This window comes from Salmo salar, unplaced genomic scaffold (genome assembly GCF_905237065.1).
Source record: "Salmo salar unplaced genomic scaffold, Ssal_v3.1, whole genome shotgun sequence".
Classification (NCBI taxonomy): Eukaryota; Metazoa; Chordata; class Actinopteri; order Salmoniformes; family Salmonidae; genus Salmo; species Salmo salar.
In genome coordinates this window covers 122,841-146,447 of record NW_025548235.1, presented here as the reverse complement: position 1 = coordinate 146,447, position 23,607 = coordinate 122,841, and the positions used below count along the sequence as shown (strand labels likewise).

At 49.2% G+C, this 23,607-nt stretch overlaps 1 pseudogene; it reads right to left on the bottom strand.

Moving 5' to 3' along the window:
- Positions 1–1,988: 1,988 nt before the first annotated feature.
- LOC123732794 (probable G-protein coupled receptor 19) lies at positions 1,989–22,079 on the bottom strand (annotated as a pseudogene).
- Positions 22,080–23,607: the final 1,528 nt, after the last annotated feature.

Sequence of the window (23,607 nt, the reverse complement as noted above, 5' to 3'; positions counted from 1 at the left end):
ACGTTACCATGTTTTATAACAGTGTTATGGATGTATGAGATGTTAAAACACATTGTAACAGTGTTATAGATGTATGAGATGTTACAATGTGTTATAACAGATGTTACAATGTGTTATAACAGATGTTACAATGTGTTATAACAGTGTTATAGATGTATGAATGTTACAATGTTTTATAACAGATGTTACAATGTGTTATGACAGTGTTATAGAAGTATGAGACATTACAATGTGTTATAACAGATGTTACAAGGTGTTATAACAGTGTTATAGAAGTATGAGACGTTACAAGGTGTTATAACAGGTGTTATAACAGTGTTATAGATGTATGAGGACCATGTATATAATATAGGATCATGTTAACAGACTGCTCTACCTGAGAAAACCTTTTCCACACAGACACTCTTAACTGTCCCATGGTCACATCCCACCACAGACAGACAGGGGATTCAGAACCACAGACAGACAGGGGATTCAGAACCACAGACAGACAGGGGATTCAGAACCACAGACAGACAGGGGATTCAGAACCACAGACATGTTAACAGACAGACAGGGGATTCAGAACCACAGACAGACAGGGGATTCAGAACCACAGACATGTTAACAGACAGACAGGGGATTCAGAACCACAGACAGACAGGGGATTCAGAACCACAGACAGACAGGGGATTCAGAACCACAGACAGACAGGGGATTCAGAACCACAGACAGACAGGGGATTCAGAACCACAGACATGTTAACAGACAGACAGGGGATTCAGAACCACAGACAGACAGGGGATTCAGAACCACAGACAGACAGGGGATTCAGAACCACAGACAGACAGGGGATTCAGAACCACAGACAGACAGGGGATTCAGAACCACAGACATGTTAACAGACAGACAGGGGATTCAGATCCACAGACAGACAGGGGATTCAGAACCACAGACAGACAGGGGATTCAGAACCACAGACAGACAGGGGATTCAGAACCACAGACATGTTAACAGACAGACAGGGGATTCAGAACCACAGACAGACAGGGGATTCAGAACCACAGACAGACAGGGGATTCAGAACCACAGACAGACAGGGGATTCAGAACCACAGACATGTTAACAGACAGACAGGGGATTCAGAACCACAGACAGACAGGGGATTCAGATCCACAGACAGACAGGGGATTCAGATCCACAGACATGTTAACAGACAGACAGGGGATTCAGAACCACAGACATGTTAACAGACAGACAGATGTGATTCAGAACCACAGACATGCTAACAGACAGACAGGGGATTCAGAACCACAGACATGTTAACAGACAGACAGACGGGATTCAGAACCACAGACATGTTAACAGACAGACAGACGTGATTCAGAACCACAGACATGCTAACAGACAGACAGGGGATTCAGAACCACAGACATGTTAACAGACAGACAGACGGGATTCAGAACCACAGACATGTTAACAGACAGACAGACGTGATTCAGAACCACAGACATGCTAATAGACAGACAGACGGGATTAAGAACCACAGACATGTTAACAGACAGACAGACGGGATTAAGAACCACATATGTGGAATCCAGTGTCTGATTCAATACAATGTGAACTAACTAACTCTCTCTCTCTCTCTCTCTCTCTCTCTCTCTCTCTCTCTCTCTCTCTCTCTCTCTCTCTCTCTCTCTCTCTCTCTCTCTCTCGTTCAAAAGTACCCTCTGAATATAGTGTTTTAGCAACCCAGATATTGTCCTGTTTCAACAACGCATGCCATCCTCAGAAATGTAGCGTCAATAGTTAAACCCTGTCTCCCTCCAATCAGACGAAGGTATTGGGAGGATTGGCTCTGATTGGTTGTTAAACCCTGTCTCCCTCCAATCAGACGAAGGTATTGGGAGGGATGGCTCTGATTGGTAGTTAAACCCTGTCTCCCTCCAATCAGACGAAGGTATTGGGAGGATTGGCTCTGATTGGTTGTTAAACCCTGTCTCCTCCAATCAAACGAAGGTGTTGGGAGGATTGGCACTGATTGGCCAGGCCAGCTTCTTCTCCTTGGCCTCGCGGTCAAACGTGTCGTAGACTGAGTCTTTGGCGAGTGTCGTCTTGGTCGCCGCGGGGACGTCGACCACGCCCACGTAGTTGTTCTTGGCCATGCGGGAGCTGGCGGTGATGGTGTAGGCGTTGCTACGGTAACACTTCATAGAGGACGTGCAGAAGGTCTCCCTCGTGCCGCGTCTGAAGTTAGCGTTGTAGACGGAGTAGAGCGACGGTTTGGAGGCGGCGGAGCTAAACGCCACCCACATCACGCAGCAGAAGACCAGAGCCCCTTGTCTGCTGGGGCCCGGGGCCTCACTAGGGTGCCACAGCTGGACAACGTAGAAGGGAGTCCAGGTGAGGAGGAACACAACGTTCAACATGAGAAACATCTTGATGGTCTTCACTTTAGTCCTTGGGACGATGTTCATGGTTCTCCGGACCGTGTGTCCGTCTGCGCCGATCCTCCAGATGTAACGGACGACGCGCTGGTAAAACCACACGATGAGGACGGCTGGGATCAAGAAACCCAGGAGCAGGTGGGCGGATCCGTACGCCACGCCGTCCCAGCTTCCCGCCGGCAGGAAGAAGTCACAGTGCACGCCCCCCGTCCGTCGCCTCCTCCGAGCCGTAGAAGAAAAAGCAAGGAGAGACGAAAGCGGCGTCCAACAACCAGGAAGCCAAGATCATCCGTTTCGCTTTCTCCCTGGACACCTTGAAGCTCAGTGGGTACACGATGGTGTAGAAACGGTCCACACAGATAGACAGCAGAACATACACCTGGACACCAGGACACAGGTGCTGCAGGTAACGGACAACCTTACAGGCGGCAGCGCTGAGAGGCCAGCTTCCGCAGGTCACCTGGAGGAGTACGAAGGGAGCGCAGCCCAGGGACAACAACAGGTCAGCGCAGGCCATGGACACCACAAAATAGTTAGTAGTGGATTGACTTCTTCTGCTACGGTGGATCACCACACACACTAGAACATTACCCAGGATGGAGATCAGCCACAGGAGACTGAACACAAGCCCCAGAACAGCCACCTCCGCTGGGGTGAGTTCATACGACACCTGGGTGGTGTTCTGGAGGCCGGAGGAGGAGGAAGAGGAAGAGAGGGCATCGTGGTTACAGAGAGAGGGTGTGGCTGAGCTGGTGTTGCTCCTGTCTGAGAGGTTAAAGGTCATGGGGAGGGTAAAGGAGGGGGAGAGGAGAGACAGGAGGGAGGGCTTGATGCTGTCTGTTGATTGGGAGTAGACCATGCCGCTACCGGAGACAGCACCGCAGGAGAGCTGCAGAGACGGCACCACGGGAGAGCTGCGGAGACGGCACCACGGGAGAGCTGCAGAGACGGCACCACGGGAGAGCTGCAGAGACAGCACCTCAGGAGAGCTGCAGAGACAGCACCGCAGGAGAGCTGCGGAGACAGCACCGCAGGAGAGCTGCAGAGACAGCACCTCAGGAGAGCTGCAGAGACGGCACCGCGGGAGAGCTGCAGAGACGGCACCATGGGAGAGCTGCGGAGACAAACACACAAAATAGATGTTGTGAGATGGAGGAGACATGGGAAAACTTACAAAACAGTAGGTAATAAATAATACCATCTGCATTGTATATGATATATACCCGTACGGAAGAGGACATTCGTGGAAATAAGAGACTTACAGCGCCTTCCGAAAGTATTCACACCTCGGGACTTTTTCCACATTTTGTTGTGTGAATTCAAAAAATGGATTAAATCCAGATTTGTATCACTTTGCCTACACACAATACCCCCCCTAATGTCAATTAAAAATGTTAATTAAAAATGAAAAAGCTGAAATGTCTCGAGTCAAAAAGTACTAAACCCCATTTGTTATTGGTAAGGAGCCTAAATAAGTTCAGGAGTAAAAATGTGCTCAACAAGTCGGATAATAAGTTGCATGGATTCACTCTGTGTTCAATAATAGTGTTTAACATGATTTATGAATGACTACCTCATCTCTGTACCTCCACACACGTACAATTATCTGTAAGGTCCCTCAGTCGAGGGCGTGAATTTCAAACACAGATTCAACCACAAAGACCAGGGAGGTTTCCCAAGGCCTCGAAAAGAAGGGCACTGATAGGTAGATGGGTAAAAAAAAGTTAAAAAAAATAAAGTGTCAAGTCCTGACCAGTAATAGGGGTTATTTGTTATTGTAGTTTGGTCAGGACGTGGCAGAAGGGTATTTGTTTTATGTGGTTCGGGTTGGTGGTTTATTTAGTAGGGCGTTTGATTTATTATTTCCGGGTTTTTGGGTAATGTTCTATGTTTGTATTTCAAGGTGGTCTCTGGTCTTTTGTATTTCTATGTCTGGTTTATTGGGGTTTGGACTCTCAATTGGAGGCAGGATGTTTTCTCGTTGCCTCTGATTGGGAGTCCTATATATGGGTATGTGTTTGGTTTAGTGTTGGTGGGAGATTGTTTCTTGTTTTGCGTGTTTTTGAGCCTGACAAGACTGTATTTTCGATCGTTCATCATTTATTTTTTTTATTTTTTTGTATACGTGTTTGTTTGGTTTTCCTTCTTTCGCCTATTAACCTCTCCTTTGATGATCTTCATCAGATGACAACCCTAGGACATTATGTTATACAATACATGCATGTTTTGTTCAATCAAGTTCATATTTATATAAAAAAACAGCTTTTTACATTAGCATATGACGTTCAGAACTAGCATACCCCCGCAAACTTCCGGGGAATTCGCTAACATTTTACTAAATTACTCACGATAAACGTTCACAAAAAGCATAACAATTATTTTAAGAATTATAGATACAGACCTCCTCTATGCACTCGATATGTCCGATTTTAAAATAGCTTTTTGGTGAAAGCACATTTTGCAATATTCTAAGTACATAGCCCAGGCATCACGGGCTCGCTATTTAGACACCCGGCAAGTTTAGCACTCACCATAATCATATTTACTATTATAAAAGTTTGATTACCTTTTGTTGTCTTCGTCAGAATACACAGCCAGGACTGCTACTTCAATAACAAATGTTGGTTTGGTCCAAAATAATCCATCGTTATATCCGAATAGCGGCGTTTTGTTCGATGCGTTCCAGACACTATCCGAAATAGTAAAGAAGTGTCACGCGCTTGGCGCAATTCGTGACAATAAAATTCTAAGTATTCCATTACCGTACTTCGAAGCATGTCAACCGCTGTTTAAAATCAATTTTTACGACACTTTTCTCGTAGAAAAGCGATAATATTCCGACAGGGAATCTCCTTTTCGGCAAACAGAGGAAAAAATCCCAAAGGCGGGGGCGGTCGGGGTCACGCGCATAAGCCCAGTGTCTCTTGATCGGCCACTTGAGAAAGGCGATAATGTGTTTCAGCCTGGGGCTGGAATGACGACATTCAGTTTTTTCCCGGGCTCTGAGCGCCTATGGACGACGTGGGAAGTGTCACGTTAGAGCAGAGATCCTTAGTAAATGATAGAGATGGAAAAGAAGTTCAAGAAATGGTCAGACAGGCCACTTCCTGTAAAGGAATCTCTCAGGTTTTGACCTGCCATTTGAGTTCTGTTATACTCACAGACACCATTCAAACAGTTTTAGAAAATGTAGGGTGTTCTCTATCCATATGTAATAAGTATATGCATATTCTAGTTACTGGGTAGGAGTGGTAACCAGATTAAATCGGGTATGTTTTTTATCCAGCCGTGTCAATACTGCCCTCTAGCCCTAACTTAAACAACTCCAGTGATACCAAGTTGGTTTCTCCTGCGCCTGACTTCCCTGCCACCTACAGACACGACGACGACGATCACAAGAACACATCTACACTGGAGTTACTTACCAAGGAGACAGCGAATGTTCCTGAGCGGCCGAGTTTACAGGTTTTTTAAATTGATTTATTTCACCTTTATTTAACCAGTTAGACTAGTTGAGAACAAGTCCTTTATTTAACCAGGTAGGCTAGTTGAGAACAAGTCCTTTATTTAACCAGGTAGGCTAGTTGAGAACAAGTCCTTTATTTAACCAGGTTAGGCTAGTTGAGAACAAGTCCTTTATTTAACCAGGTTAGGCTAGTTGAGAACAAGTCCTTTATTTAACCAGGTAGGCTAGTTGAGAACAAGTCCTTTATTTAACCAGGTAGGCTAGTTGAGAACAAGTCCTTTATTTAACCAGGTTAGGCTAGTTGAGAACAAGTCCTTTATTTAACCAGGTTAGGCTAGTTGAGAACAAGTCCTTTATTTAACCAGGTAGGCCAGTTGAGAACAAGTCCTTTATTTAACCAGGTTAGGCTAGTAGAGAACAAGTCCTTTATTTAACCAGGTTAGGCTAGTTGAGAACAAGTTCTCATTTACAACTGCGACCTGGCCAAGATAAAGCAAAGCAGTTCGACAACATACAACAACACAGAGTTACACATGGAATAAAAACAAACATACAGTCAATAATACAGTAGAAAAATAAGTCTATATACAATGTGAGCAGATGAGGTGAGATAAGGGAGGTCAAGGCAATAAATAAAGAGGCCATGGTGGCGAAGTAAATACGTTTTTAAGTTTTGACTTAAATCTAGTTGATTTCAAAATGGCCGTCTAGCAAACTACCAACTTGACAGAGCTTGAAGAATTTTTTTAAAAGAATAATGTGCAAAAATATTATACAATCCAGGTGTGCAAAGCTCTTAGAGAATTACCCAGAAAGCCTCACTGCTGTAACCACTGCCCAAGAGGATTCTAACATGTATTGACTCAGGGGGTGTTGAATACTTATGTGGATTTCAATACATTTGCAAATATTTCTAAAAACATCTTTCACTTGGTCATTATTGTGTCTGAATACTTTCTGAAGGCACCGTAACTCATCTTCTCAGGTTTACAGATGATATTCTAACCTGAGGAGAGATCAGTCCTGAGGAGAGATCAGTCCTGAGGAGAGATCAGTCCTATTCTAACCTGAGGAGAGATCAGTCCTGAGGAGAGATCAGTCCTGAGGAGAGATCAGTCCTGAGGAGAGATCAGTCCTATTCTAACCTGAGGAGAGATCAGTCCTATTCTAACCTGAGGAGAGATCCGTCCTGAACTGATCTGAGCACATCTGTGAGATGCTGTCTGTCTGTCTGTCTGTCTGTCTGTCTGTCTGTCTGTCTGTCTGTCTGTCTGTCTGTATATATGTGTGTGTGTGTATATATGTGTGTGTGTGTGTGTGTGTGTGTCTGTGTCTGTGTGTGTGTGTGTGTCTGTGTGTAGGTGTGTGTGTGTGTGTGTGTGTGTGTGTCTGTGTGTGTGTGTGTGTGTGTCTGTGTCTGTGTGTGTGTGTGTGTCTGTGTCTGTGTGTGTGTGTGTGTGTGTGTGTGTGTGTGTCTGTGTGTGTGTGTGTCTGTGTGTGTGTGTGTGTATATATGTGTCCTTGGAAAGATCAACATGTGTTTGTACCCAGAGGAAACTGAATCAGCAAGGCCAGCTCCCCATATTGCATAATGGTGATGGGGAACATAGTCATTATAGACAAGGCCTCTGGAAGGACAGCTGTCCCTGGGCCCTATGAGGGGCTCTGGCTCTCTGTGGCCCTGGGCCCTATGAGGGGCTCTGGCTCTCTGTGTCCCTGGGCCCTATGAGGGGCTCTGGCTCTCTGTGTCCCTGGGCCCTATGAGGGGCTCTGGCTCTCTGTGTCCCTGGGCCCTATGAGGGGCTCTGGCTCTCTGTGTCCCTGGGCCCTATGAGGGGCTCTGGCTCTCTGTGTCCCTGGGCCCTATGAGGGGCTCTGGCTCTCTGTGTCCCTGGGCCCTATGAGGGGCTCTGGTTCTCTGTGTCCCTGGGCCCTATGAGGGGCTCTGGCTCTCTGTGTCCCTGGGCCCTATGAGGGGCTCTGGCTCTCTGTGTCCCTGGGCCCTATGAGGGGCTCTGGCTCTCTGTGTCCCTGGGCCCTATGAGGGGCTCTGGCTCTCTGTGTCCCTGGGCCCTAAGAGGGGCTCTCGCTCTCTGTGTCCCTGGGCCCTATGAGGGGCTCTGGCTCTCTGTGTCCCTGGGCCCTATGAGGGGCTCTGGCTCTCTGGGTCCCTGGGCCCTATGAGGGGCTCTGGCTCTCTGGGTCCCTGGGCCCTATGAGGGGCTCTGGCTCTCTGTGTCCATGGGCCCTATGAGGGGCTCTGGCACTCAGTGTCCCTGGGCCCTATGAGGGGCTCTGGCTCTCTGGGTCCCTGGGCCCTATGAGGGGCTCTGGCTCTCTGGGTCCCTGGGCCCTATGAGGGGCTCTGGCTCTCTGGGTCCCTGGGCCCTATGAGGGGCTCTGGCTCTCTGTGTCCCTGGGCCCTATGAGGGGCTCTGGCTCTCTGGGTCCCTGGGCCCTATGAGGGGCTCTGGCACTCAGTGGCCAAACAAGCAGAAGACTCTATATCTCACGGTGAGAGGCTCGAGGTCACCCACTCAGTGTCCTTTGGGCTCTAACGTCTCTCTCTTTGTTCCCTGACAAAGAGGGGCTGTGTTGATGAGATGTCTGTATTCTAATACATCTCTACCTCTGTATAATACATCAGTAGAACAACCACTACTTCCTGTTAAGGGTTTATATAGTCTCAGTAGAACATCAACTACTTCCTGTTAATGGTTTATATAGTCTCAGTAGAATATCAACTACTTCCTGTTAATGGTTTATATAGTCTCACTAGAACTTCAACTACTTCCTGTTAATGGTTTATATAGTCTCAGTAGAACATCAACTACATCCTGTTGTCATATAATAAGTCGTACTCATCCTTAAAAATGTCGTACTGGAGAGAAGAGGACCAAAACGCAGCAGGTATGTGCAGGCTCATCTTGACTTTTATTAACTATCAAAAATGAACACCCAAAATAACTAAAGAACTCACGAGAATTCACGAACGACCAACAGTCTGGCAAAGCATAGGGCTCAATACAGAACACCCCACCTAACCAGGACCAAGCAGCGGGAGGAAAAAGGAGAGATGGGCTCGCGAGGGGAAGGAGTTCTGGACCTGGGAGGAGATCATGACGGGGAAAGGACCCTGGCGGAAGGATTCCCAGGTCGAGGAGGTGATGCCAGCCGGTGGAAGGAGTCGCAGGCGGCGGTCGAGGAGGCCCGGAAAACACCCCCAAGAATTTTTTTTTGGGGGGGGGGCTAATGGGGTGGTCCGGAAGGGCAGAGGAAGAGCCCAGACCACTGCTCTCGTGGGGGATGACGGCGGAGGAAGAGCCCAGACCACTGCTCTCGTGGGGGATGACGGCGGAGGAAGAGACCAGACCACTGCTCTCGTGGGGGATGACGGCGGAGGAAGAGACCAGACCACTGCTCTCGTGGGGGATGACGGTGGAGGAAGAGCCCAGACCACTGCTCTCGTGGGGGATGACGGCGGAGGAAGAGCCCAGACCACTGCTCTCGTGGGGGATGACGGCGGAGGAAGAGCCCAGACCACTGCTCTCGTGGGGGATGACGGCGGAGGAAGAGACCAGACCACTGCTCTCGTGGGGGATGACGGTGGAGGAAGAGCCCAGACCACTGCTCTCGTGGGGGATGACGGCGGAGGAAGAGCCCAGACCACTGCTCTCGTGGGGGATGACGGCGGAGGAAGAGACGGAGATGATGAGGCAGTTGATTGAGGACCTGCAGAGGGAAGATCTGGAGGAGGAGCCATGGTATGCGGAGTTGCGCGCTGTGTCGCCAGTGCGCCCGCACAGCCCGGTGCGTCCGGTGGACATGCCCAGCACATGCCGTGCTAGGATGGGCATCCAGCCAGGACGAGTGGCTAAACCGGCTCCACGCTTCAGGTCACCAGTACGTGTTCACAGTCCTGTCCGGCCCGTCCCTGCTCCCCGCACCAGGTTAGTGGTGCGTGTCCCCAGTCCTGTCCGGCCCGTCCCTGCTCCCCGCACCATGTCAGTGGTGCGTGTCCCCAGTCCTGTCCGGCCCGTCCCTGCTCCCCGCACCAGGTTAGTGGTGCGTGTCCCCAGTCCTGTCCGGCCCGTTCCTGCTCCCCGCACCAAGTCAGTGGTGCGTGTCCCCAGTCCTGTCCGGCCCGTCCCTGCTCCCCGCACCAAGTCAGTGGTGCGTGTCCCCAGTCCTGTCCGGCCCGTCCCTGCTCCCCGCACCAGGTTAGTGGTGCGTGTCCCCAGTCCTGTCGGGCCCGTTCCTGCTCCCCGCACCAGGTTAGTGGTGCGTGTCCCCAGTCCTGTCCGGCCCGTCCCTGCTCCCCGCACCAAGTCAGTGGTGCGTGTCCCCAGTCCTGTCCGGCCCGTCCCTGCTCCCCGCACCAGGTTAGTGGTGCGTGTCCCCAATCCTTTTCCGGTCGACGGCTCCGCTCCGGAGCCTGAGCATGCCGCTCCACAGTGGTCCAGTCTGGGCCAGAGGGGTAGGGCTAAGGTGAAGGCGGGGGAGAGAACACGCCCGGGGCCAGAGCCTCCACCGAGGGTGAGGCGCCCACCCGGGTCCCCCCCCCTAATAGACTTAAGTTTGGTGCACCGGGAGTACGCACCGTTGGGGGGGGGGGTTCTGTCACGCCCTGACCAGGTGAACTCGGGTATATTGGGTCAGGGTGTGTCATGTTAGGTATTTTTCATTGGTTTGTGTTTGGTTTACGTTTTAGCCTTGTGTAGGCTCTAGGTGGGTTATTTCTATGTTGGGTTCTGTTGATTCCCAATCAGAGACAGCTGTCGCTAATTGTCTCTGATTGGGATCACATTTAAGTTGCTGTTGGTGGGGTGTTGTCTCTTTGTTTGAGCACGTAACGTATCTGCATTTTTCTTGATTTTTGTGTACATGTTTAATTCCAGTGTGTTGAATAAACATGTGTTCGCTCCCAGCTGCGTTTTGGTCCGCTTCCTCGTCACCCGGCAACGAACGTTACACCTGTTAATGGTTTATATAGTCTCAGTAGAATATCAAATACTTCCTGTTTAATGGTTTATATAGTCTCAGTAGAATATCAACTACTTCCTGTTAAGGGTTTATATAGTCTCAGTAGAATATCAACTACTTCCTGTTAAGGGTTTATATAGTATCAATAGAATATCAACTACTTCCTGTTAATGGTTTATATAGTCTCAGTAGAACATCAACTACTTCCTGTTAAGGGTTTATATAGTCTCAATAGAACATCAACTACTTCCTGTTAATGGTTTATATAGTCTCAATAGAACATCAACTACTTCCTGTTAATGGTTTATATAGTCTCAGTAGAACATCAACTACTTCCTGTTAAGGGTTTATATAGTCTCAGTAGAACATCAACTACTTCCTGTTAATGGTTTATATAGTCTCAATAGAACATCAACTACTTCCTGTTAATGGTTTATATAGTCTCAGTAGAATATCAACTACTTCCTGTTAATGGTTTATATAGTCTCAGTAGAACATCAACTACTTCCTGTTAAGGGTTTATATAGTCTCAATAGAATATCAACTACTTCCTGTTAATGGTTTATATAGTCTCAGTAGAATATCAACTACTTCCTGTTAATGGTTTATATAGTCTCAGTAGAACATAAACTACTTCCTGTTAATGGTTTATATAGTCTCAGTAGAACAACCACTACTTCCTGTTAATGGTGTATATAGTCTCAGTAGAATATCAACTACTTCCTGCTAATGGTTTATATAGTCTCAGTAGAATATCAACTACTTCCTGTTAAGGGTTTATATAGTCTCAGTAGAATATCAACTACTTCCTGTTAAGGGTTTATATAGTCTCAATAGAATATCAACTACTTCCTGTTAATGGTTTATATAGTCTCAATAGAACATCAACTACTTCCTGTTTATGGTTTATATAGTCTCAGTAGAATATCAACTACTTCCTGTTAATGGTTTATATAGTCTCAATAGAATATCAACTACTTCCTGTTAAGGGTTTATATAGTCTCAGTAGAACATCAACTACTTCCTGTTAATGGTTTATATAGTCTCGGTAGAATATCAACTACTTCCTGTTAATGGTTTATATAGTCTCGGTAGAACATCAACTACTTCCTGTTAATGGTTTATATAGTCTCAGTAGAACATCAACTACTTCCTGTTAATGGTTTATATAGTCTCAGTAGAATATCAACTACTTCCTGTTAATGGTTTATATAGTCTCAGTAGAACATCAACTACTTCCTGTTAATGGTTTATATAGTCTCAGTAGAACATCAACTACTTCCTGTTAATGGTTTATATAGTCTCAGTAGAACATCAACTACTTCCTGTTAATTGTTTATATAGTCTCAGTAGAATATCAACAACTTCCTGTTAATGGTTTATATAGTCTCAGTAGAATATCAACTACTTCCTGTTAAGGGTTTATATAGTCTCAGTACAATATCCACTACTTCCTGTTAAGGGTTTATATAGTCTCAGTAGAACATCAACTACTTCCTGTTAAGGGTTTATATAGTCTCAGTAGAACATCAACTACTTCCTGTTAATGGTTTATATAGTCTCAGTAGAACATCAACTACTTCCTGTTAAGGGTTTATATAGTCTCAGTAGAATATCCACTACTTCCTGTTAATGGTTTATATAGTCTCAGTATAACATCAACTACTTCCTGTTAAGGGTTTATATAGTCTCAGTAGAACATCAACTACTTCCTGTTAAGGGTTTATATAGTCTCAGTAGAACATCAACTACTTCCTGTTAATGGTTTATATAGTCTCAGTAGAATATCCACTACTTCCTGTTAATGGTTTATATAGTCTCAGTAGAACATCAACTACTTCCTGTTAATGGTTTATATAGTCTCAATAGAATATCAACTACTTCCTGTTAATGGTTTATATAGTCTCAATAGAACATCAACTACTTCCTGTTAATGGTTTATATAGTCTCAGTAGAACATCAACTACTTCCTGTTAAGGGTTTATATAGTCTCAGTAGAATATCAACAACCACTACTTCCTGTTAAGGGTTTATATAGTCTCAGTAGAATATCAACAACCACTACTTCCTGTTAAGGGTTTATATAGTCTCAGTAGAACATCAACTCCTTCCTGTTAATGGTTTATATAGTCTCAGTAGAATATCCACTACTTCCTGTTAAGGGTTTATATAGTCTCAGTAGAACATCAACCTGCCCTGAGGATCAGTAACGGCTGAAGAGACAAACCTATTCATTAGTCGCTCCGAGGGACAAAGCTGAGCGCAACCACACCAGGGGACAGCAGGGCACACAGAGCCAATAAGCAGGAGTCTGTGGGGTCCTGAGTCTCTCTGGGGATAATCATTAAGGTTCTGCTGAGGTACTCTAGGAGAGGGGGATTATGGGTGGAGGCTGAGGTACTCTAGGAGAGGGGGATTATGGGTGGAGGCTGAGGTACTCTAGGGGAGGGGGATTATGGGTGGAGGCTGGGGTACTCTAGGAGAGGGGATTATGTGTGGAGGCTGAGGTACTCTAGCGGAGGGGATTATGGGTGGAGGCTGAGGTACTCTAGGAGAGGGGGATTATGGGTGGAGGCTGAGGTACTCTAGGAGAGGGGGATTATGGGTGGAGGCTGAGGTACTCTAGGAGAGGGGGATTATGGGTGGAGGCTGAGGTACTCTAGGAGAGGGGGATTATGGGTGGAGGCTGAGGTACTCTAGGAGAGGGGGATTATGGGTGGAGGCTGGGGTACTCTAGGAGAGGGGATTATGTGTGGAGGCTGAGGTACTCTAGGAGAGGGGATTATGGGTGGAGGCTGAGGTACTCTAGCGGAGGGGATTATGGGTGGAGGCTGAGGTACTCTAGGAGAGAGGATTATGGGTGGAGGCTGAGGTACTCTAGGAGAGGGGGGATTATGGGTGGAGTCTGGGGTACTCTAGGAGAGGGGATTATGTGTGGAGGCTGAGGTACTCTAGGAGAGGGGATTATGGGTGGAGGCTGAGGTACTCTAGGAGAGGGGATTATGGGTGGAGGCTGAGGTACTCTAGGAGAGGGGGATTATGGGTGGAGGCTGAGGTACTCTAGGAGAGGGGGATTATGGGTGGAGGCTGAGGAACTCTAGGAGAGGGGATTATGGGTGGAGGCTGAGGTACTCTAGGGGAGGGGATTATGGGTGGAGGCTGAGGAACTCTAGGAGAGGGGGATTATGGGTGGAGGCTGAGGTACTCTAGGAGAGGGGGATTATGGGTGGAGGCTGAGGTACTCTAGGAGAGGGGATTATGGGTGGAGGCTGAGGTACTCTAGGAGAGGGGGATTATGGTTGGAGGCTGAGGTACTCTGAGGTATAGTCCATACATGGGGACAGGATGTGGTTGTGAAAGGTCGAGGTAGGTTATATCCAGCCCAGACCCAGGGGACAGGTTGAGGTAGGTTATATCCAGACCCAGGGGACAGGTTGAGGTAGGTTATATCCAGCCCAGACCCAGGGGACAGGTTGAGGTAGGTTATATCCAGACCCAGGGGACAGGTTGAGGTAGGTTATATCCAGCCCAGACCCAGGGGACAGGTTGAGGTAGGTTATACCCAGACCCAGGGGACAGGTTGAGGTAGGTTATATCCAGCCCAGGGGACAGGTTGAGGTAGGTTATATCTAGCCCAGACCCAGGGGACAGGTTGAGGTAGGTTATATCCAGCCCAGGGGACAGGTTGAGGTAGGTTTTACCCAGACCCAGGGGACAGGTTGAGGTAGGTTATATCCAGACCCAGGGGACAGGTTGAGGTAGGTTATATCCAGCCCAGGGGACAGGTTGAGGTAGGTTATATCCAGACCCAGGGGACAGGTTGGGGTAGGTTATATCTAGCCCAGACCCAGGGGACAGGTTGAGGTAGGTTATATCCAGCCCAGGGGACAGGTTGAGGTAGGTTTTACCCAGACCCAGGGGACAGGTTGAGGTAGGTTATATCCAGACCCAGGGGACAGGTTGAGGTAGGTTATATCCAGCCCAGGGGACAGGGGACAGGTTGAGGTAGGTTATACCCAGACCCAGGGGACAGGTTGAGGTAGGTTATATCCAGACCCAGGGGACAGGTTGAGGTAGGTTATATCCAGCCCAGACCCAGGGGACAGGTTGAGGTAGGTTATATCCAGCCCAGACCCAGGGGACAGGTTGAGGTAGGTTATATCCAGCCCAGACCCAGGGGACAGGTTGAGGTAGGTTATACCCAGGCCCAGGGGACAGGTTGAGGTAGGTTATATCCAGTCCAGACCCAGGGGACAGGTTGAGGTAGGTTATACCCAGACCCAGGGGACATGTTGAGGTAGGTTATGTCCAGCCCAGACCCAGGGGTCGGGTTGAGGTAGGTTATACCCAGCCCAGACACAGGGGACAGGTTGAGGTAGGTTATACCCAGACCCAGGGGACAGGTTGAGGTAGGTTATATCCAGCCCAGACCCAGGGGACAGGTTGAGGTAGGTTATACCCAGCCCAGGGGACAGGTTGAGGTAGGTTATATCCAGCCCAGACCCAGGGGACAGGTTGAGGTAGGTTATAGCCAGCCCAGACCCAGGGGACAGGTTGAGGTAGGTTATAGCCAGACCCAGGGGACAGGTTGAGGTAGGTTATACCCAGGCCCAGGGGACAGGTTGAGGTAAGTTATATCCAGCCCAGGGGACAGGTTGAGGTACGTTATACCCAGCACAAGGGACAGGTTGAGGTAGGTGATACCCAGCCCAGACCCGGTTGACAGGTTGAGGTAGGTTATACCCAGCCCAGGGGACAGGTTGAGGTAGGTTATATCCAGCCCAGACCCAGGGGACAGGTTGAGGTAGGTTATATCCAGCCCAGACCCAGGGGACAGGTTGAGGTAGGTTCTATCCAGCCGAGGGGACAGGTTGAGGTAGGTTATACCCAGCCCAGACCCAGGGGACAGGTTGAGGTAGGTTATACCCAGCCCAGGGGACAGGTTGAGGTAGGTTATATCCAGCCCAGACCCAGGGGACAGGTTGAGGTAGGTTATATCCAGCCCAGACCCAGGGGACAGGTTGAGGTAGGTTATATCCAGCCGAGGGGACAGGTTGAGGTAGGTTATACCCAGCCCAGACCCAGGGGACAGGTTGAGGTAGGTTATACCCAGCCCAGGGGACAGGTTGAGGTAGGTTATATCCAGCCCAGACCCAGGGGACAGGTTGAGGTAGGTTATAGCCAGCCCAGACCCAGGGGACAGGTTGAGGTAGGTTATAGCCAGACCCAGGGGACAGGTTGAGGTAGGTTATACCCAGGCCCAGGGGACAGGTTGAGGTAAGTTATATCCAGCCCAGGGGACAGGTTGAGGTAGGTTATACCCAGCACAAGGGACAGGTTGAGGTAGGTGATACCCAGCCCAGACCCAGGGGACAGGTTGAGGTAGGTTATACCCAGCCCAGGGGACAGGTTGAGGTAGGTTATATCCAGCCCAGACCCAGGGGACAGGTTGAGGTAGGTTATATCCAGCCCAGACCCAGGGGACAGGTTGAGGTAGGTTATATCCAGCCGAGGGGACAGGTTGAGGTAGGTTATACCCAGCCCAGACCCAGGGGACAGGTTGAGGTAGGTTATATCCAGCCGAGGGGACAGGTTGAGGTAGGTTATACCCAGCCCAGACCCAGGGGACAGGTTGAGGTAGGTTATACCCAGGCCCAGGGGACAGGTTGAGGTAGGTTATACCCAGCCGAGGGGACAGCAGCAGTAGCAGCTTATCTCACATCTCATGTTTACTCTAGTGGCTCTCCTCTCTCTACCTCCATACCCTCTATTCCCTTGGCAACCATCGCCTGATTCAGCCCTGACATCCATACAGCACAGCCTGATGGGAGAGAAGCCTGAACCTCAACCAGCCAGCTGCTGCTGCTGCTGAAAGATATACAGTTTACAGTGTTTCTGGGCTGGAGAGAGAGGAACACCGCGACAACACGACACCGTACCAACACCACAACACCACGACACCACAACACCACAACAACACGATACCACAACACCACAACACCACACAACCACGACACCACAACACCATGACAACACGATACCACAACACCACACCACCACAACACCACACCACCACGACACCACAACACCATGACAACACGATACCACAACACCACAACACCACGACACCACAACACCATGACAACACGATACCACAACACCATGACAACACGATACCATACCAACACCACAACACCACGACACCACGACACCATGACAACACGATACCATACCAACACCACAACACCACGACACCACAACACCATGACAACACGATACCACAACACCACAACACCACAACACCATGACACCACAACACCACAACACCATGACAACACGATACCACAACACCACAACACCACAACACCACGACACCACAACACCATGACAACACGATACCACAACACCACCACAACACCACACCACCACGACACCACAACACCACAACACCATGATACCACAACGCCACAACGCCACAACACCACAACACCACAACACCATGACAACACGATACCACAACACCACAACGCCACAACACCACAACACCACAACACCATGACAACACGATACCACAACACCACAACGCCACAACACCACCACGACACCACAACACCATGACAACACGATACCACAACACCACGACACCACAACACCATGACAACACCACAACACCACAACACCACAACACACCAGTGTCAACACCACAACACCACAACACCATGACAGCCCAGTGTCAACACCACAACACCACAACACCACCGTGACAGACCAGTGTCAACACCACAACACCACAACACACCAGTGTCAACACCACAACACCACAACACCACAACACCATGACAACACGACACCACAACACCACAACACCGTGACAGCCCAGTGTCAACACCACAACACCACAACACACCAGTGTCAACACCACAACACCACAACACCATGGAGAAAAGCCTCTCTCTCAGTGTCATGACAGGAAATGGAGCGAGAACACAGCTATGGAGAAAAGTCTCTCTCTCAGTGTCATGACAGGAAATGGAGCGAGAACACAGCTATGGAGAAAAGTCTCTCTCCAGTGTCATGACAGGAAATGGAGCGAGAACACAGCTATGGAGAAAAGCCTCTCTCTCAGTGTCATGACAGGAAATGGAGCGAGAACACAGCTAGGGGGAAAAGCCTCTCTCGGTGTCATGACAGGAAATGGAGCGAGAACACAGCTATGGAGAAAAGCCTCTCTCTCGGTGTCATGACAGGAAATGGAGCGAGAACACAGCTATGGAGAAAAGCCTCTCTCTGGTGTCATGACAGGAAATGGAGCGAGAACACAGCTAGGGGAAAAGCCTCTCTTTGTAGGTTAGAGATGACATGAATATTACTAAAACAACAAGATGCGCCACCCTTACGAGGGACATATCAGAGACTCGTCACCCTCGATCTGGCTTTACATAATTCTCCTGAAGCGGTGAGATGAGCTCACGTCACACCTACTTATTTTGATAAGCCTATCAGAGACAGAGTAGGATTATTAGATGGACTGATCTACCTCATGCCACCATTAACAGCAGGTAGATGGACTGATCTACCTCATGCCACCATTAACAGCAGGTAGATGGACTGATCTACCTCATGCCACCATTAGCAGCAGGTAGATGGACTGATCTACCTCATGCCACCATTAACAGCAGGTAGATGGACTGATCTACCTCATGCCACCATTAGCAGCAGGTAGATGGACTGATCTACCTCATGCCACCATTAGCAGCAGGTAGATGGACTGATCTACCTCATGCCACCATTAACAGCAGGTAGATGGACTGATCTACCTCATGCCACCATTAATAGCAGGTAGATGGACTGATCTACCTCATGCCACCATTAATAGCAGGTAGATGGACTGATCTACCTCATGCCACCATTAGCAGCAGGTAGATGGACTGATCTACCTCATGCCACCATTAACAGCAGGTAGATGGACTGATCTACCTCATGCCACCATTAGCAGCAGGTAGATGGACTGATCTACCTCATGCCACCAACAGCACCATTAACAGCAGGTAGATGGACTGATCTACCTCATGCCACCAACAGCACCATTAACAGCAGGTAGATGGACTGATCTACCTCATGCCACCATTAACAGCACCATTAACAGCAGGTAGATGGTCTGATCTACCTCATGCCACCATTAACAGCAGGTAAATGGACTGATCTACCTAATGCCACCATTAACAGCAGGTAGATGGACTGATCTACCTCATGCCACCATTAATAGCAGGTAGATGGTCTGATCTACCTCATGCCACCAACAGCACCATTAACAGCAGGTAGATGGACTGATCTACCTCATGCCACCATTAACAGCACCATTAACAGCAGGTAGATGGACTGATCTACCTCATGCCACCATTAATAGCAGGTAGAGGGTCTGATCTACCTCATGCCACCATTAGCAGCAGGTAGATGGACTGATCTACCTCATGCCACAAACAGCACCATTAAAAGCAGGTAGATGGACTGATCTACCTCATGCCACAAACAGCACCATTAAAAGCAGGTAGACGGACTGATCTACCTCATGCCACCAACAGCACCATTAACAGCAGGTAGATGGACCGATCTACCTCATGCCACCATTAACAGCACCATTAACAGCAGGTAGATGGACTGATCTACCTCATGCCACCATTAACAGCACCATTAACAGCAGGTAGACGGACTGATCTACCTCATGCCACCAACAGCACCATTAGCAGCAGGTGGATTGAAATGTATTGTTCATCTGGCCTACGTGAGTTCTGCTGTTCCCTGGCAGGATAACAGGTCTCATGAGATTCAGCTTTCAGAAATAATAGCTTATCAACATACAGCCTGGCAAAAACCATAGACTCACAGGACAATTACAGGACAATTACAGGACAAAGAGAAGATGCAGCTTTAGAAACAACCAGACAAGACACCTGTGTGCGCTGTAGTGCGAACGTTGTGGGAACGTTGTGGGAATGTTGTGCGAATGTAGTGCGAACGTTGTGGGAATGTTGTGCGAATGTTGTGGGAATGTTGTGCGAATGTTGTGCGAATGTTGTGGGAATGTTGTGGGAATGTTGTGGGAATGTTGTGGGAACGTTGTGGGAATGTTGTGCGAATGTTGTGGGAATGTTGTGGGAATGTAGTGCGAACGTTGTGGGAATGTAGTGCGTAACGTTGTGGGAATGTTGTGGGAATGTTGTGCGAATGTTGTGGGAATGTTGTGGGAATGTAGTGCGAACGTTGTGGGAATGTAGTGCGAACGTTGTGGGAATGTTGTGCGAATGTTGTGGGAATGTTGTGGGAATGTTGTGGGAATGTTGTGCGACTGGAGACTAAAGCTACAGCTCATCTATTTCACAGATTTTTGTTATTATTGATGATCGTTGAATTGGAATAACATCTATGATATTACATCTCACACGGTCCTGGCTCAGACGGTCCTGGCTCAGACGGTCCTGGCTCAAACGGTCCTGGTTCAGACGGTCCTGGCTCAAACGGTCCTGGCTCAAACGGTCCTGGTTCAGACGGACCGAACACTGGCTCAATACATCTCACACGGTCCTGGCTCAGACGGTCCTGGCTCAGATGGTCCTGGCTCAAACGGTCCTGGTTCAGACGGACCGAACACTGGCTCAATACATCTCACACGGTCCTGGCTCAGACGGACCGAACACTGGCTCAATACATCTCACACGGTCCTGGCTCAGACGGACCGAACACTGGCTCAATACATCTCACATGGTCCTGGTCCTGGCTCACACGGTCCTGGCTCACACGGTCCTGGCTCAGACGGACCGAACACTGACTCAATACATCTCACACGGTCCTGGCTCAGACGGTCCTGGTTCAGACGGTCCTGGTTCAGACGGTCCTGGCTCAGACGGTCCTGGCTCAGACGGACCGAACACTGGCTCAATACATCTCACACGGTCCTGGCTCAGACGGTCCTGGCTCAGACGGTCCTGGCTCACACGGTCCTGGCTCAGACGGACCGAACACTGACTCAATACATCTCACACGGTCCTGGCTCAGACGGTCCTGGCTCAAACGGTCCTGGTTCAGACGGACCGAACACTGGCTCAATACATCTCACACGGTCCTGGCTCAGACGGACCGAACACTGGCTCAATACATCTCACACGGTCCTGGTCCTGGCTCACACGGTCCTGGCTCACACGGTCCTGGCTCAGACGGTCCTGGCTCAGACGGACCGAACACTGACTCAATACATCTCACACGGTCCTGGCTCAGACGGTCCTGGCTCAGACGGACCGCACACTGACTCAATACATCTCATTACTTATACATTCATCTTCTGCACATCTATCACTCCAGTGTTTATTTGCTATATTGTATTTACTTTACCACCATGGCCTATTTATTGCCTTTACCTCCCTTATCTCACCTCATTTACACACATTGTATATATACTTTCTCTACTGTATTATTGACTGTACGCTTGTTTACTCCATGTGTAACTCTGTGTTGTTGTATGTTGTCGCACTGCTTTGCTTTATCTTGGCCAGGTCGCAATTGTAAATGAGAACTTGTTCTCAACTAGCCTACCTGGTTAAATAAAGGACTTGTTCTCAACTAGCCTACCTGGTTAAATAAAGGTGAAATAAAAATAAAATACTTTTTTGTTGTTGTGATGGACACATTCAATGTAAACAAAGACAAACGTTTAGGCAAAAATGATTAAAAAAAAACCATTCTGAATATCCCTAATTGAACAACGGCCTAATTATTATCAGCTTGGTCTGAAATAATCATGATGGCGAAGAAGGTAAAACGTTGTCCTCCAACTGTTCTGCCAGATCTACCCGGGTAACTGTTACAATAATCAGCAATCACGTACCTGTCTCACGGCAATAACGGTCGCATTTTTTACATTCCGTATCCTTTTAACTCCTTATTTATTCCGTTAATGATCTAACGGGTATTTTGTGCTTCGGGAAGGATCTCCCCCGGTTCTTCATCTGAATCATCAATGTCCGTTCGGTTCGGTTCGGGGGTTACAACCGTTACAATAACAGCCTCCTCTTCGTGACAACTGCGGCATCCCTGGAAAGTGGAAACTGCTTTAGGAACGAGACAAAATGTCGCGGATGTGGAGGGGAGAGGAGGGGAGGAGAGGAGATGAGGGAAGAGGAGGGGAGAGGGGAGGAGAGGAGGGGAGAGGAAAGGAGGGGAGGGGAGAGGAAAGGAGGGGAGAGGAGAGGAGAGGAGGAGAGGGGAGGGGAGAGGAGAGGAGAAGAAAGGAGGGGAGGGGAGAGGAGGGAGGAGAGGAGAGGAGAGGAGGGGAGAGGAGAGGAGAGGAGGAGAGGGGAGGGGAGGGGAGGAGGGGAGGGAGGGAGGAGAGGAGAGGAGGGGAGAGGAGCGAGGAATATAATATAATCAATACCTTTTCTCTCAACGGAGACGGTCACATGGTGTGATGATCACGTGCCCACTAGGATAATACAGATAGAAGGTTAGAAACACCAGAACAGACTGGACTAATCTGTGAAGGACACTGGATATTTGCCAAATCTCTAAATAATGATTTCTTCTCCTTCACTACTGATCTGATCTAATCTGATTTAATCTAATCTGATCTAATCTGATCTGACCTGATCTGATCTGACCTAATCTGACCTAATCTAATCTAATCTGATCAGATCTAATCTGATCTGACCTGATCTGATTAATGATGATCTTTCACCATATTCATTTCACCTGTCAAGTCTCTTCCAATCAGAGAAGCTGAAGGGCATGAGGATTTGGAAGAACCCTGCTCCAATTCCATCCACCAGGGCCCTACCCAAAAGGATTCCCCAGGGCCCTACCCAAAAGGAGACCCCAGGGCCCTACCCAAAAGGCTGTCCCCAGGGCCCTACCCAAAAGGAGTCCCCAGGGCCCTACCCAAAAGGAGACCCCAGGGCTCTACCCAAAAGGAGTCCCCAGGGCCCTACCCAAAGGCTGTCCCCAGGGCCCTACCCAAAAGGAGTCCCCAGGGCCCTACCCAAAAGGGAGACCCCAGGGCCCTACCCAAAAGGATTCCCCAGGGCCCTACCCAAAAGGATTCCCCAGGGCCCTACCCAAAAGGAGACCCCAGGGCCCTACCCAAAAGGCTGTCCCCAGGGCCCTACCCAAAAGGGAGTCCCCAGGGCCCTACCCAAAAGGAGACCCCAGGGCCCTACCCAAAAGGAGTCCCCAGGGCCCTACCCAAAGGCTGTCCCCAGGGCCCTACCCAAAAGGAGTCCCCAGGGCCCTACCCAAAAGGAGACCCCAGGGCCCTACCCAAAAGGATTCCCCAGGGCCCTACCCAAAAGGATTCCCCAGGGCCCTACCCAAAAGGAGACCCCAGGGCCCTACCCAAAAGGCTGACCCCAGGGCCATACCCAAAAGGAGACCCCAGGGCCCTACCCAAAAGGAGACCCCAGGGCCCTACCCAAAAGGAGTCCCCAGGGCCCTACCCAAAGGCTGTCCCCAGGGCCCTACCCAAAAGGAGTCCCCAGGGCCCTACCCAAAAGGCTGTCCCCAGGGCCCTACCCAAAAGGAGTCCCCAGGGCCCTACCCAAAAGGAGACCCCAGGGCCCTACCCAAAAGGATTCCCCAGGGCCCTACCCAAAAGGAGACCCCAGGGCCCTACCCAAAAGGATTCCCCAGGGCCCTACCCAAAAGGATTCCCCAGGGCCCTACCCAAAAGGATTCCCCAGGGCCCTACCC